At 48.5% G+C, this 15,132-nt stretch overlaps 1 protein-coding gene and 1 pseudogene across 1 annotated transcript in view; one reads left to right on the forward strand and one right to left on the reverse strand.

The window, feature by feature from the left end:
- Window positions 1–8,991, reverse strand: part of LOC132807783 (zinc finger protein 850-like) — an 81,450-nt pseudogene extending 72,459 nt beyond the window's left edge.
- Window positions 1–15,132, forward strand: part of LOC132807787 (zinc finger protein 239-like) — a 49,343-nt gene that overhangs the window by 2,431 nt on the left and 31,780 nt on the right. The window lies entirely within an intron of this gene.

The following is a 15,132-nucleotide window of genomic DNA, read 5'->3' on the forward strand; positions in this document are numbered from 1 at the left end:
ACGTCTGCAATACAAACTCCCAGCTCGGCGAACAGAACCACAACATGTCATGTATTTCCAGTCATACCCGTTACAGGACAGGAGAATACTGGGCTCAATGCTGACTCTGTGGATGAATCTAGTCAGACTCATTCCTCTCTATATCCACAGAGTCCTGTAAGTGTATTCCTCTATAGGGTCCCTCCAGTCTCACTTGGGTATTGATCGACTCCACTACAGTCATCCTCAGAGCGAGCACGTTCTAGGTCTTGTTACCAAAGCAAAGTTCTTGCTCTGATTCTCTTCCCCCCCCCCCCCCCCCCCCAACATCTCGGTCTGTCAATATGGTAGAAAGAGAGGTGGGGGGGGCAGATAACTAGGTTAGCAGACTGCATGAGGGTGGCATGATGGCTCAGTAGGTAGCACCGATGCCTCATAGTGCCAGGGACCTGGGTTCAATTCCAGCCTCGGGCGACTCTCCGTGTGGGTTTCCCCCGAGTGCTCCGGTTCCCTCCCACAGTCCAACCTTGTACAGGTGAGGGTGGGTTGGCCGTGCTAAATTGCCCAGAGTGTTCAGGGGTGTGTAGCTTAGGTGCACGTGTCAGGGAATGGGTCTGGGTGGGATACTCATCACAGGATCGGTCTGGATTTGTTGGGTCGGTATGGACTTGTTGGGCCGAAGGGCCTGTTTCCACACTGTAGGGGTTCTAATTCTTAACTTTTCTTGGAGCTAGATCTGCCAAATGTCAGGAATCAGGTGGCATATGGCACACTTTCCTTCATCGGACAGAGTATTGAGTACAAGAGTTGGCAGGTCATGTTACAGTTATACAAGACTTCGTTTCGGCCAGATTTGGAATACCACGTACAGTTCTGGTCGCCACATTACCAAATGGATGTGGATGCTTTGGAGAGGGTGCACAGGAGGTTCACCAGGATGTTACCTGGTATGGAGGATGCTAACTATGAAGAGAGGTTGAATAGATCAGGATTATTTTCATTGGAAAGACGGAGGTTGAGAGGGGACCTGATTGAGGCCAACAAAATCATGACAGGGTGGAAAGCAAGAAATGTTTTTCCCCAGAGTGGAGGACTCAGTTACCTGGGGTCATGAGTTCAAAGTGAGAGGGGAAAGATTTAAGATATGTATGGAAAGTTCTTTACGCAGAGGGTGCTGGGTACCTGGAATGTGTTGCCAGTGGAGATGGTAGGGACGGGAACAATGACGTCATTCATGGAAAAGGGGGTGAGAAAAGAGAGTGCTGTACTCACAGATGTTGGACAGAGGAAGGAAGCTGCAGTCTGAGTGAAGCTCAATCTTCATTGAGAGAGGGGAGGGGCAGGAACTTCAGAACCTCATGGCCCAACTTCCGCGTTCACCAATAGGGGAGCTCCGAATGGCAGGAGGACAAGTCTCCTTCTGGTCCTCCAGTGAGCCTTTTTGTCCATCAAAAGTAGGTTTCGCCCCTTTTCTGCTGACAGCGAGGAACACGCCCAATGTTTTGGTGACACTGGCAAACATGTGCCCTGCTTGTTGACACCGAGGAGTGTACACAATATGCTCTGTAGCAATGCTGGTGTTATTGACAGATTTTCAGTTTCCAAATGTCTATTGGAGATCAAAAAGGGCAGAGCGATATTTTTTCCCCCCATGTGGCTCGATATTTGATTGCTTTTGCATTTGTTTGGCTGCTCAATGTTTAAGTTTTTCCTCCGTGTTGGGGTGACCTTCACAACTAGAGGACATAGGTTTAGGGTGAGGCCACAAAGATATAAAAGATACCTGAAGGGCAATGTTTCCATGCAGAGGGTGGTGCGTGTATGGAATGAGCTGCCAGAGGAGGTGGTGGAGGCCGGTATAATTACAGCCTTTAAAAAGTATCTGGATGGGTATATGAATAGGAATGGTGTAGAGGGATATAGTGCTGGCAATGGGGACTAGATTAATGTAGGATATCTGGTTGGCGTGGACAGGTTGGACTGAGGGGATCTGTTTCCGTGCTGAAAATCTCTACGACTCTAAATAATAAAAAGTCAACTTTTCCAATGAACATATCCATGTTAACAAGGCTTAGTGCACAACCTGCTTTACTAACCGTTCTCAACAGGTCCTGCCCCTTCAATAACTGAGGAACATATACATGCTGGTGCATAGTATCCTTCACTAGTATTTACACACTACCCTCAGCAATTGTACAAGTAGCAGTGAGGGGTAAACAGCACAAGGATTAAAAAAGTGAGGGGTAAACAGCACAAGCGCCAGTAAAAGCAGATGGAAAGTGAGTGTAAAATGTGACTATGACAGGACAGGCCCCACATTCCTTCCCCTCCGTCCCCCCCACAACCTGCCTCACCTTTCACCTCCCGGGCCCAGTACCTTCCAGGTGGCCCCATAGTTGACACAGGGGCCGCCCCACGACCAGTAGAACTCCACCACCCAGGCGGCCGACCAGTTCCCAAACAGGCCCTTAACCCCATCCGCCTCCAGAATGGTCACCGGCTCCTGCCTGCTGTACAGCCGGCCGGTGTGGCCGTGACACAGCAGCTGCGCCAGGAAGGCGGCGGTGACCAGTGACGGGGGTCTGCCCCGGGCCGCACGGCGCCATTTTCCTAACGGCCACCGCTTCCCCGCTCGAGCGACTTCTCCCAACCGCCTTCACCCCCGCGTGACGTCTGCACGGGGGGATGGGCGGGGCCGGGGGAGCCTCACCGTCACCAAGCAACAGCCACCTCGCGCTACAACTGCTCATTCACAAAAACAAACTCTCCTGTCTCGCTCTGCAGCTGCAGGGGGGACACTGCCACGTTTCGAGGAGCCCTGTCTACATTGGGAAAGCTCACCGCTCCATTTAAAACAGATATTCCGACATCTAACGGAACGGCCTCATATCTAAAGGGGGCAATCTGCATTTTAAATGGACATGGACATTTTAACGGTATTTCTGCAAATAAACAGATTTAAATGGACAAGATTATATTTCAAAGGGATGTGGGCACATTCAAAGGGATATATTTATATATAAAGTTACACAGTTATATCTAAATGAATCTACATTTCGAAGAAACGTTGCCCTATTTTTCAGCAGAAATATCCCTCGAAGAGACATACTCACATCTAAAGGGGTAAATATACATTATCGAGGAGCAAGATTGCGCTGAGAGGAACATAACACATTTAAAGGGCTGAGCTACATGTAAAGGGGCATTTTTATATTTAAAAAGATCCATTGAAATCTGAAGAGACTTGTTCATAAGTAGAAGTACATGGTAATATTAAGGAAGCATGACCATATTGGGAAATAGTGCAGCCATTTTTAAAAAGGGGGTTGTGGTGGCCGTGTGATGGTTTAATTTTTAAGAAAATAAGCAAGTTATTACGATTTGGAATGGTCTTGAAGGGGTGATGGAACCAGCAACCATGGACAAAGTTAAAGATCACAAAACACCAGGTTATAATCCAACAGGTTTGTTTGGAAGCACTAGCTTTCGGAGCGCCGCTCCTTCATCTGGTGGTTGTGGAGAATGAGATCATGATCACGAATCTTGAGTCAGACTGATATTTTTCTTAGAGAAAACCTCTGCATTTAAATTTCATTTTTGAGGAGGTAATTTATAGATTAGGATGTAGAGGGTAAGGTGGATTGACTGTGCTGAATTACCCATAGTGACCAGGGATGTGCAACTTAGGGTGGATTGTCCATGGGAAATATGGAAGAAGGGAATAGATATGGGTGAGATGCTCTTCAGAGGGCCAGAGTAAAATAGATGGGCTGAATGGCCTGCTTCCAAATTGTTGGGATTTTATGACTCCTCGCGACAAAGGAGCATTTTATCTGCATCTATCCTGTCAAGCCCCTTTCAGAATTCTACTGGTTTCAATAAGATCACTTCTGGTTCACAGAGCTATATACCACAGAAACAGGCCCTTTGGTTCAATTCGTCCATGCCGATCAGGATTCCCAAACTAAAGTAGTCCCCACTTGCCTGTGTTTGGCCCATATCTCTCTAAACCTTTCTATGCATGTACTCATCCAAATTACCCTCTGTCAAAACGTTGCCCCTCAGCTTCCTTTTAAATCTCTCTTCTCTCACTTTAAAGAAATATACCTCCGAGTCTTGAGCTGAGGAAGAGCCCTTTGCTATTCACCTTACCTCCACTTCTCATGATTTTATCAATCTCAATAATGTCACCCCTGTGCTCCAGTGAATGAAGTCCCAAACTCTTCATTTAACTCAAACCCTCCAGTCTTGGCAACATCCTGATAAATCTTTACCGAACCCTCTCTAACAGAATTCTTCCGATTACAGGGTCACCAGAACCATACTCAGTACTCTGAAAAAGTGGCCTCACCAACATCCTGTACAACCTCAACATGATGTCCCAACTCCTATACTCAATGGTTTGAACAATGAAAGCAAGTATACTTAATGTCTTCTTGACCATCCTGCCGAGCAGCGATGCAACTTTCAAAGAACTATGTACCTGAACCCCTCCATGTCTCTCTTTTACAGCACGTTCATGGGCTGTCCTTCCTTGTTTTAGCAAAACGCAAGCTCTCGTTTTTAATAGCTCACTCATACACACGCTTTCTCTCAGACACCCACACATACACGCCCCCAACACAGGCTTATACTCCATCACACTCTCACTTTACCAAGCATGCGCACACACTCTTACGTGCACTCATGCACAAACTCACATGCACGCACTCACGCATCACTTTTTGGGCAAACTTGTATTGGCAGAATTATGTTTGCAGATACATTCTACTTTGCTCAAAAAGTGCACAAACTGCAGGCAGTCAATCCATGTAATATTTTATAAATTCCTACTTTGGAATGAGAACCAATCTGATTCAAGATTGGGAGACTGACAGACTCGAACCTCACACCTTTAATGCATTGTCCAGGCTGAGATGTTAGTTTTTAAAAAAAAACCTTAAGTCACCTCGAGAACGTGATTTAATAGTAGTTCTGGGATTTACAGATTAATGAATTGAAATCTGCAACTCTTTCTAAAAGGTGAAAGACTTAACAGCAACTTGGTTTAGACCATAAGACATAGGAGTGGAAGTAAGGCCATTCGGCCCATAGAGTCCACTCTGCCATTCAATCATGGCTGATGAGCATTTCAACTCCACTCACCAGCATTCTCCCCGTAGCCCTTAATTCCTTGTGACATAAAGAATTTATCAATCTCTGCCTTGAAGACATTTAGCATCCCGGCCTCCACTGCACTCTGCGGCAATGAATTCCACAGGCCCACCACTCTCTGGCTGAAGAAATGTCTCCGCATTTCTGTTCTGAATTGACCCCCTCTAATTCTAAGGCTGTGTCCACGGGTCCTAGTCTCCTCGCCTAACGGAAACAATTTCCTTGCGTCCACCCTTTCCAGGCCATATATTACCTTGTAAGTTTCTATTAAATCTCCCCTTAATCTTCTAAACTCCAATGAGTACAATCCCAGGATCCTCAGCTGGTTTGTTCAATATATCCTATCAGTTGCATGACACTGTGATCTTTTGCTATAAAATCTGTGTCTTATGATCCTGCTCCACAGTTACCCGATGAAGGAGCAGTGCTCCGAAAGCTAGTGCTTCCAAATAAACCTGTTGGACCATAACCTGGTGTTGTGCAATTTTTAACTTTATCCAGCCCAGTCCAACATCGGCTCCTCCACATAATTTTTCGCGAACACAGTCCACACCTCCTGATGCTGCCAGGAAACTTTACAACACCGATGAAATGACACACTCTGCATTCCTGAAAAGTTGACAATTTCTCATGATATTAGCTGCTCATTCACGACTCCATCTGATACGCGACATTGGAAGCTTAGCGCAGGAGGCTGAAAGAAATGATCAGCTTTAAAACAAAAACCTCCTTGGGCGCTCAAAGCTTTCAATCAGAGTCTGAGCCCGGCAGTAAGTTCAGGTAACCTTTAATGTGACCCAACTTTGTTACAGCTTCAGATCCCCTCAGCAAAAAGGCAGAGAAAAAATAGCTTTTTGAACAGCTCAAAGTCCAAGCGCACACATTTCCCCCCACCACTTTCTTTACTATTGGTCAGCACCGCGATGTCCCTTTGTAACTGGATCCTTGGTACAGCCGTAACCCGGAGGAAGTGTTGTCTCACTCGGCAATTTCAACCCATACCCTGTATAGTGCCATCTGCCGCAACAGGATTCAAACCCGGGAGCCCCTGGAACTGGGTTGATGGTCCAATCGATAATGGCACTCAGCCGTCGCTCCTTCAATTCCCCTGCGATGGTAAGTGAACGCGCTGGTGCCTCCGGAGGTGGGAGGAGCGGGAGAAGTCCTTCCCGCACTCGGGGCAGCTGAACGGCCTCTCCCCCGTGTGGACCCGCCAATGGGTCAGCAGGGCGGAGGAATTGCTGAAGGCCTTACTGCACTCGGGGCAGCGGAAGGGCCTCTCCCCAGTGTGGATCCGCTGGTGCTTCAGCAGGTTGGAGGAATTTCTGAAGGCCTTCCTGCACCCGGGGCAGCTGAAAGGCCTCTCCCCGGTGTGAATTCGCTGGTGCCTCAGCAGGTTGGGGGAATTGCTGAAGGCCTTCCCACATTCGGGACAGCTGAAGGGTCTCTCCCCAGTGTGGATCCGCTGGTGGGTCAGCAGAGAAGAGGAATTGTTGAAGGCCTTCCCGCACTCGGGGCAGTTGAAGGACCTCTCCCCCGTGTGGATTCGCTGGTGGGTCAGTAGGGAAGAGGAATTGCTGAAAGCATTCCCACACTCTGGGCAGCTGAAGGGCCTCTCCCCAGTGTGGACCTGCTGGTGCCTCAGCAGGTTGGGGGAATTGCTGAAGGCCTTCCCACACTCTGGGCAGCTGAAGGGCCTCTCCCCAGTGTGGACCTGCTGGTGCCTCAGCAGGTTGGGGGAATTGCTGAAGGCCTTCCCACACTCGAGGCAGCTGAAGGGCCTCTCCCCGGTGTGGACCCGCCGGTGGGTCAGCAGGTTGGAGGCCTGGGTAAATCTCTTCCCACACTTGGGGCAGGAGAACGGCCTCTCCCCTGTGTGGGCCCGCTGGTGCCTCAGTAGGTGGGAGGCCTGGGTAAATCTCTTCCCGCAGTTCGGGCAGCTGAAGGGCCTCTCCCCCAAGTGGGACCACTGGTGCCTCAGCAGGTCAGAGCAATTGCTGAAGGCCTTCCCGCACTCGGGGCAGGGGAATGGCCTCTCCCCGGTGTGAGCCCGCTGGTGCCTCAGCAGGGCGGAGGTCTGGGCAAAGCCCTTCCCGCACTCGGGGCAAGAGAACGGCCTGTCCCCTGTGTGGATGCGCCGATGAATCTGCAGGGCTGACGGCAAATGGAAGCCACTCCCGCCATCACTGCACTTCCACTGTTTCTCCACGGGGCGGGATTCCTCGGGTTTCTCCATGGCCGAAGCTTCAGCTGCACACAAATACTTTTTGAGCCCCTCCCTGTCGTCAATTCCTGCTGCTACACACCCCACACTCAATGTGCTGCAACGGTAGGGTCTCTCATCCAGTCCCACTTTTGCTGAAAACGTACTCAAACAGGGACCAAAACGCTTCGCTCCTTCTCACAGACTCATAGTCGAAAAATGTTTCCGGTCCCGATGAATTGAGCGACTGTCAGACATTGACGTCAAAGTGAGGACTGCAGACGCTGGAGAGTTAGTGTCGAAATGTATGGTACTGGAAAAGTGCAGCGGGTCAGGCAGCATCCAAAGAGCAGGAGAGTCAACGTTTCGGGCATAAGGACTTCATGCATCGATTTTGAAACTTCTATCTTCAAATACACTTAAAAAGAGATTACAAAAGTCATCACTGTCAGTGCAGGGTAGAAATTCAGAACAAGCAACTCTACTTTCTGTGGAATATTCTGTCTTTTGTTTCTCCACAAAATTGAAAGCACAATCCCACTCTCTCTCCCCCTCCGTTCTCACTCCAATCTAACTAATTCCCCTGAAAGTGCTGATTCAGGATCTTACAGGGGCAGATGAGCAAAAACATCAGACTGACATCTCTCTGAATTTTGGATAATTCCACCTGAAAGTTAATATCTTTCACAACACTGGGATACTGCTGAGAGTGAGCAGGTCTGCTTTTGGGAAGCAACAGAAAAAGTGTGTCAATTCAGGGTGAACCTGCAATGCAGCTTCTTAAGGAAGGACCAGACACAAAATAGTTAACGACCCCAGGAAGGTGGGAGCAAAATGAGACATCAACACCAACACACTTCAGTCAAACTCTTCTGCTTCCAGTCAGGGCAAAATATCCTCTGAAATTCCAGTCATCACATCCACACTTCTGCTTTCACTGAAGACGATTAGAGTCACACAGCAAGGAAACAGACCCTTGGGCCCAACCTGTCCGAGCTGACCAGATTTCCTAAATCTCGTCACATTTGCTATTACTTGGCCCCTATATGGGCTGGGTGCTGGGACTAAATTGGATTGGCTATCTTGTCAGCAGGGACGAGTTGGATCGAAGGGTCTGTTTCTGTGCTGTACATCTCTATGATGCCAGTCGCATTTGCCACCACTTAGCCCCTCTCCATCTGAACCCTTTGTATTCATCCGCCCATCCAGATGCCTTTTAACTGTAGGAATTGTACCGGCCCCCACCACTTCCTGTGGCAGCTCATTCCATGTACGCATCACCCTCTTAATGAAAAACCTGCCCCTGAGGTCTCTTTTACATCTCCCACTGCCCTCACCCTGAACCTATGACCCTCCAGTTCGGGACTCCCCCATCCGAAGGGAAAGACCTTGTCTATTTACCCTTTTATAGATTTTATAAAAGTCTATAATGTCACCTCTCAGGCTCTGGTGCTATGGGGAAAACAGCCCCAACCCATCCTTCCGTCCTTTCTCACCCGGGTAATTAAGACACATACCTGAGTTTGCCGAGCCTGCTCCCTCCCTGGATTCACTCCAATTGCCACAAGTGAATAGATTTCCCCTCTTTCCCTCCCAGGACGAAAAGTTGCCCAAAGAGTGGGAGTTTCACTCAAACTGACAGGGCCACTTCCGCGTTGTGACGCCATCAATGGGTCAGGGGTGGGGGAGGGAGAAGGGACGAAACAAAAGGGGCGGGGCGAAGTGCACCGTTTGCAGGAATCCCTTCAATTCACAGAATCCCCACAGCATGGAAGCAGGCCACTCAGCCCAACGAATCCAAACCAACCCTCGAAGGGTAACCCACCCACACCCATTCCCCTACACCTGGTGCTCTACTCACTGACTTTCACACCTAACCTGCACATCCCTGGCCGGCGCCAATGCGACTCGAAAACCCCACCCCTTCCGAATGCAGCACGTCAAACCCCGCCATTTGGAACGCTGCCTGTAAACCCCGCCCCTTCGAGACAAAGCCCCGCCTCTTAGTTCCAAACTTTATCCCTATCGCGCACCAAACCCCGCCTCTTCGCAGCGTTCCCCGCGCGTTGTCAATACCACGCCTCCTGCACCAACGCGCAACCTCCGACAAAGCCGAGCGCCTCCAGGCTCGACGTCTCGCCCCGCCTACTAGCGCGCGACCCTCTCACGAGACACGCCCCGCCCATGAGCACTGCCCTCCCGCTCTAACCCGTCGCCAGGCTAAACCCGCCCCTCCTGGTAAACCCCGCCCACCCGGATGTTTTTGGAAGCACTAGCTTCTGCAGCGCTGCTCCTTCTGCGGGGAGCTGTGCTGCAGGATCATAAGATACAGAATTAATAGCAAAAGATCACAATGTCATGCAACCGATGCAATATTTCGAACAAACCTGGACCGCTGCTGAGTCCTTCATCCTTTAGAATGGGTTGCAGGTTTCAGTTCATCAATATATAAATTCCAGAACTTTAGAGCAGATTCCCCACAGTGTGGAAACAAGCCCTTCGGCTCAACAGGTCCACACCGACCCGCCGAAGAGCAAAACACCTAGCCCCATTCCCCGTCACCTAACATTACGGGGCAATTTAGCGTGGCCAATTCACCCTAACCCGCACAGATGGGGGGGGTGTGGGGGTGTGGGAATTGAACCCGGGTCTCTGGCGCTGTGAGGCAGCAGTGCTAACCACAAAAAAGGTGACATTTTCTATTTTTCAGCGGCAGCAGCAACCCAGGAGCGGGGAGTCACTGATTTGAGGTTTTAAATTTGAACTCGGAGAGCAGAGGTTCCTGGGTGAGGAGGGACGACTTATTTTTATTTCCTTCCTGGGTATAAGTCAGTGGGTACTGTTGAGGGGGGAAAACGACCTACCAGGGGTATGCACTGGGGCCCAGGGCTCTGGCACAGAGCCTGACCCTGTTGCACCAGAAGGGAAGGAGGTAAAGCAGGAGAGTGTTAGCCATTTTGGGGACTCGATAGTTAGAGGGTCAGATAGGTTTGTTGGGAACGAACAAGACTCGCGGTTGGTGTGTTGTCTCCCAGGTGCCAGGGTGCGTGATGTCTCGGATCGTATCTTTGGGGTCCTGAAGGGAGAGGGTTTCCAGCCCCAAGTAATGGTCCACGTAGGTACCAATTATATGGGTAGAAATGTGAGAAACAGAACTCACTCACAAATCAATCAGCCTGAGACAAAGCCTTGGAAACAAGAACAATTTATTACAGTCTTGCAAGTACCGGATGCTTCTGCAATCAAGCAGAAATGTGCGCCAAAACAGAGTATGTTAGCTTTCTTATTCAGTTTACAAGTTGCGGAATCATGCCTCCATTTTCCCATCCTATCATAAGCTGATTACCTCACTTGTTAGTTATTTTCTTATCTGGCCATCCTGCTGTCCTTGTCTGCATTCTTTCTTCCTTGTTTGCTACAGCTTGTTCTTTTGTCCACTTTCTCTTATCATACTATAAAGCTTTATTGTGAAATGGTCCTGTTGCTTCTTTTTGTGGTCAACTACAACACTTTAAAGTTATTTCCTAGCTTAAAACTATTTTCTTTAAAAGACCCTCTATATTCATTAAAGTCTTAGCCTGAAGTAAGCTACATGCTAGAAGAATTCTGCGGCCATTTGTATAATGTTCCCCTTCTCTTCCCCCCCATTACACCCCCTCATCCATCTGCAAAAACACTTCTAATCTCCCACAGAAAGAGGGATAGGGATGTAAGGCATAATTTCAGGAAGCTAAGGTGGAGGCTGAGGGCTAGAACAAACAGAGTGGTTATCTCTGGTTTGTTACCCGTGCCATGTGACAGCGAGGCAAGGAATAGGGAGAGATATCAGCTGAACCCGTGGCTGCAAAGATGGTGCAGAAGGAAGGGTTTCAGGTTTTTGGATAATTGGGGCTCACTCTGGGGAAGGTGGGACTTGTACAAACAGGACAGTCTTCACTTGAACCAGAGGGGTACTAATATCCTGGGTGGGAAATTTGCTGGTGCTATTCGGGTGGGTTTAAACTAGCTCAGCAGGGGGATGGGAACCGGAGGTGTAGCTGTAGTGCACAGGAGGATGAGAGTAGGGAGGACAGGGACAGGATTTCAGGGTCACAGGAATGTGCTGGCAGACAGCGAAGTGGTTTGAAGTTTGTCTACTTCAACGCCAGAGTATCTGCAATAAGGTAGGTGAGCTTGCAGCACGACTAAGTACCTGGGACTTGGATGTTGTGGCCATTTCGGAGACATGGATAGAGCAGGGTGAGGAATGGATGTTGCAGGTACCAGGGTTTTGATCTTTCATTAAGAACAGGCAAGGCGGTAAAAGAGGGAGAGGCATGGCCTTGTTAGTCAAGGATAGTATAACGGTGGCTGACAGAACTTTTGATGAGGACTCGTCTACTGAGGTAATGTGGGCTGAGGTTAGAAACAGGAGAGGAGAGGTCACACTGCTTGAAGTTTTTTTTTTAAATAGGCCTCCACAGAGTTCCATGGAGGTGGAAGAGAGGATTAGCAAAAGTATTCTGGGTAGGAGTGAAAGGAACAGGGTGGTCATTTTGGGGGACTTTAACTTCCCAAACATTGACTGGAAATGCTTTCACGCCAGTACGTCGTATGGATCAGTTTTTGTCCAGTGTGTGCAGGAGGGTTTTCTGACACAGTATGTCGAAGGGCCGACAAGAGGGGAGGTCACACTGGATCTGGTGCTTGGTAATGAACCAGGCCAGGTGTTTGATTGAGTGGTAGATGAGCACTTTGGAGAGGGTGACCATAATTCAGTTAGGTTTCATTTAGCGATGTGAGGGATACGAACATGCCAAAGGTCAAGAGTTATCGATGGGGCAGGGGCAATTATAATGCAATTAGGCAAGACTTAGGATGCATAGAATAAGGTAGCAAAATGCAGGGGATGGGGACAATTGAAATGTGGAGCTGGTTTAAGGAACAAATATTGTGTATCCTTGATAGGTATGTCCCTGTCAGGCAGGGAGGAAGTGATAAGGTAAGAGAACCGTGGTTTACAACAGAAATTGCATCTCTTGTTACAAAGAAGAAGGAGGCTGATGTGTTGATGAGGCAAGATGGTTCAGATGAGGCAATGGAGAGTTCCAGATCACTGAGGAAGGATTTAAAGAGAGAGTTAAGAGCAAAGAGAGGACATGAGCAGTCTTTAACACATAGAATAAAGGAGAACCCTAAAGCTTGCTCTAGGTATCTGAGGAATAAAAGGATGATTAGGGTAGGAATAGATTCAATCAAAGACAGAAGTGGGAAATTGAGTGTGGGCCCTGTGGAGTTTGGAGAGGTGTTAATGAATATCTTTCATCGGTCTTCACTCAGGAAAAGGAGAATATTGTAGAGGAAAAGAATGAGGTACGAGATATTAGACTCAAAAGGATCGAGGTTAGTTGTACACAGGTAATATCAATTCTAGAAGGAGTGAAAGTAGACAAGTGCTCTGGGCCGGATGGGATTAATCTGAGGATTCTCTGGGAAGCGAGGGAGGAGATAGCAGAGCCTTTGGCTTTGATATTTGAGTTGTCATTGTGTACTGGTTTAGTACCAGAGAGGAGGATGGCAAATGTTGTGCCCTTGTTCAAGAAGGGCAGCAGAGATGACCCAGGTAAGTATAGACCAGTGAGCCTTACTTCAGAAAGCTTTTGGAAAGGAATATTAGAGATAGGATTTATAATCATCTAGCAAGCAACAATTTGATTTCAGATAGTCAACATGGTTTCATCAAGGGCAGGTCATGACTCACAAACCCCTGAGTTTTTTGAGAAGGTGACCAAGCATGTAGATGAGGGTAGGGCAGTTGACGTGGTGTACATGGACCTCAGTAAAGCCTTTGATTAGGTTCCACATGGCAGGCTGTTGGAGAAAATGCAGAGGCATGGGATTGAGGGTGATTTAGCAGTTTAGATTACAAACTGGCTTTCTGAAAGAAGGCAGCGAGTGGTGGTTTATGGAAAATATTCAACCTGGAGTCCGGTTACTAGTGGTGTGCCACAAGGATCTGTTTTGGGACTACTGCAGTTTGTCATTGTTATAAATGACTTAGACACAGGCATAGGTGGATGGATTAGTAAATTTGCAGACAACACTAAAGTCGGTGGAGTACTGGACAGTTTGGAAGAATGTTACAGGTTGCACGGGGACTTGGATAAACTGCAGAATTGGGCTGAGAGGTGGCAAATGGAGTTCAATGCAGCTAAATGTGAGGTGATTCATTTTGGGAAGAATAACAGGAAGGCAGTGATCGTGGAATCCACATACATAGATCCCTGAAAGTTGCCACTCAGGTGGATAGTGCTGTTAAGAAGGCATACGGTGTGTTAGGTTTCATTCGTAGAGGGATTGAGTTCCAGAACCGCAATATCATGCTGCAACTATACAAAACACTGGTGCAGCCACCCTTGGAATATTGTGTATAGTTCTGGTCCCCATATTTCAGGAAGGATGTGGGAAGCATTGGAAAAAGTGCAGTGGAGATTTACCAGGTTGTTGCCTGGTCTGGAGGGAGGGTCTTATGAGGAAAGGCTGAGACACTTGGATCTGTTCTTATTGGAAAGAAGAAGGCTAAGGGGGGATTTGATAGAGACATAAAAAATGATCAGAGGATTAGATAGGGTAGACAGAGAAAGACTTTTTCCTAGGATGCTGACGTTAGCTTGTACGAGAGGGCATGACTACAAATTGAGGGGTGATAGCTTTAAGACAGATGTCAGAGGCAAGTTCTTTACCCAGAGAGTGGTAAGGGCATGGAATGCCCTACCTGCTAAGGTAGTCAACTCAGCCACATTAGGGAGATTTAAACAATCCTTACATAAGTGCATGGATGATTTTGGGATAGTGTCAGGGAATGAGCTGAGAATAGTTCACAGGTCAGCGCAACATTGAGGGCCTGTTCTGCGCTGGATTGTTCTATGTTCTAAACTTAGTGCAGGAGGCTGAAAGAAATGAGCAGCTTTAAAACAAAAACTCTTGGAGCTCAAAGCTTTCAATGAGAGTCTGAGCCCGGTGGTAAGTTCAGGTAACATTTATTGCAACCCAACTTTGTTCCAGCTTCAGATCTGCCTCAGCAAAAAGTAGTTGCTTTTTGAACAGCTCAAGGTGAAAGTGCACACACCACACCTCCCCTGTGCGCCCCCCTCACTGTCTTTACTATTGGCCAGCACCAAGTTGTCCCTTTGTAATTGGATCCTTGGTACAGCCATAACCCGGAGGAAGTATTGCCTCACTCAGCAATTTCAACCCATACCCTGTCTCCAAGTAAGTTTCTCCCCACTCATTTGCCAGGAAGGGACACTGTAGAGTCAACCAGACTGCTGTGGGTCTGGAGTCACGTATAGCCCAGACCGGGTAAAGGATGCAGCTGGAACGACTGAGTGAATCCTCTCCCACAATGGCGGTTCCCTTCCCTAACAAGGGAGAGAGTGAATCAGATGGGGGCTTTCTCCCCTGCACCACCCCCTCCCTGAAACGGTCTCATCGTTAGATTCCGAACTCCACATTTCTGACTGAATACCAATTCTGCCATCTGTCGTGGCGGGATTCGAACCCGGGAGTCCCTGGAACCGGGTTGATAGTCCAATCGATAATGGTACTCGGCCGTCACTCCTTCAATCCCCCTGCGATGGCACGTGAACTCGCTGGTGCCTCCGCAGTTGGGAGGAGTAGGTGAAGCCCTTCCTGCACTGAGAGCAGATGAACAGCCTCTCCCTGGTGTGGATCCACTGGTGCCTCAGCAGGATGGAGGAATTGCGAAAGGCCTTCCCACACTCGGGGCAGCTGAAGGGCCTCTCCCCGGTGTGGAT

Source organism: Hemiscyllium ocellatum (genome assembly GCF_020745735.1).
Source record: "Hemiscyllium ocellatum isolate sHemOce1 chromosome 27 unlocalized genomic scaffold, sHemOce1.pat.X.cur. SUPER_27_unloc_24, whole genome shotgun sequence".
In the NCBI taxonomy this organism is placed as follows: Eukaryota; Metazoa; Chordata; class Chondrichthyes; order Orectolobiformes; family Hemiscylliidae; genus Hemiscyllium; species Hemiscyllium ocellatum.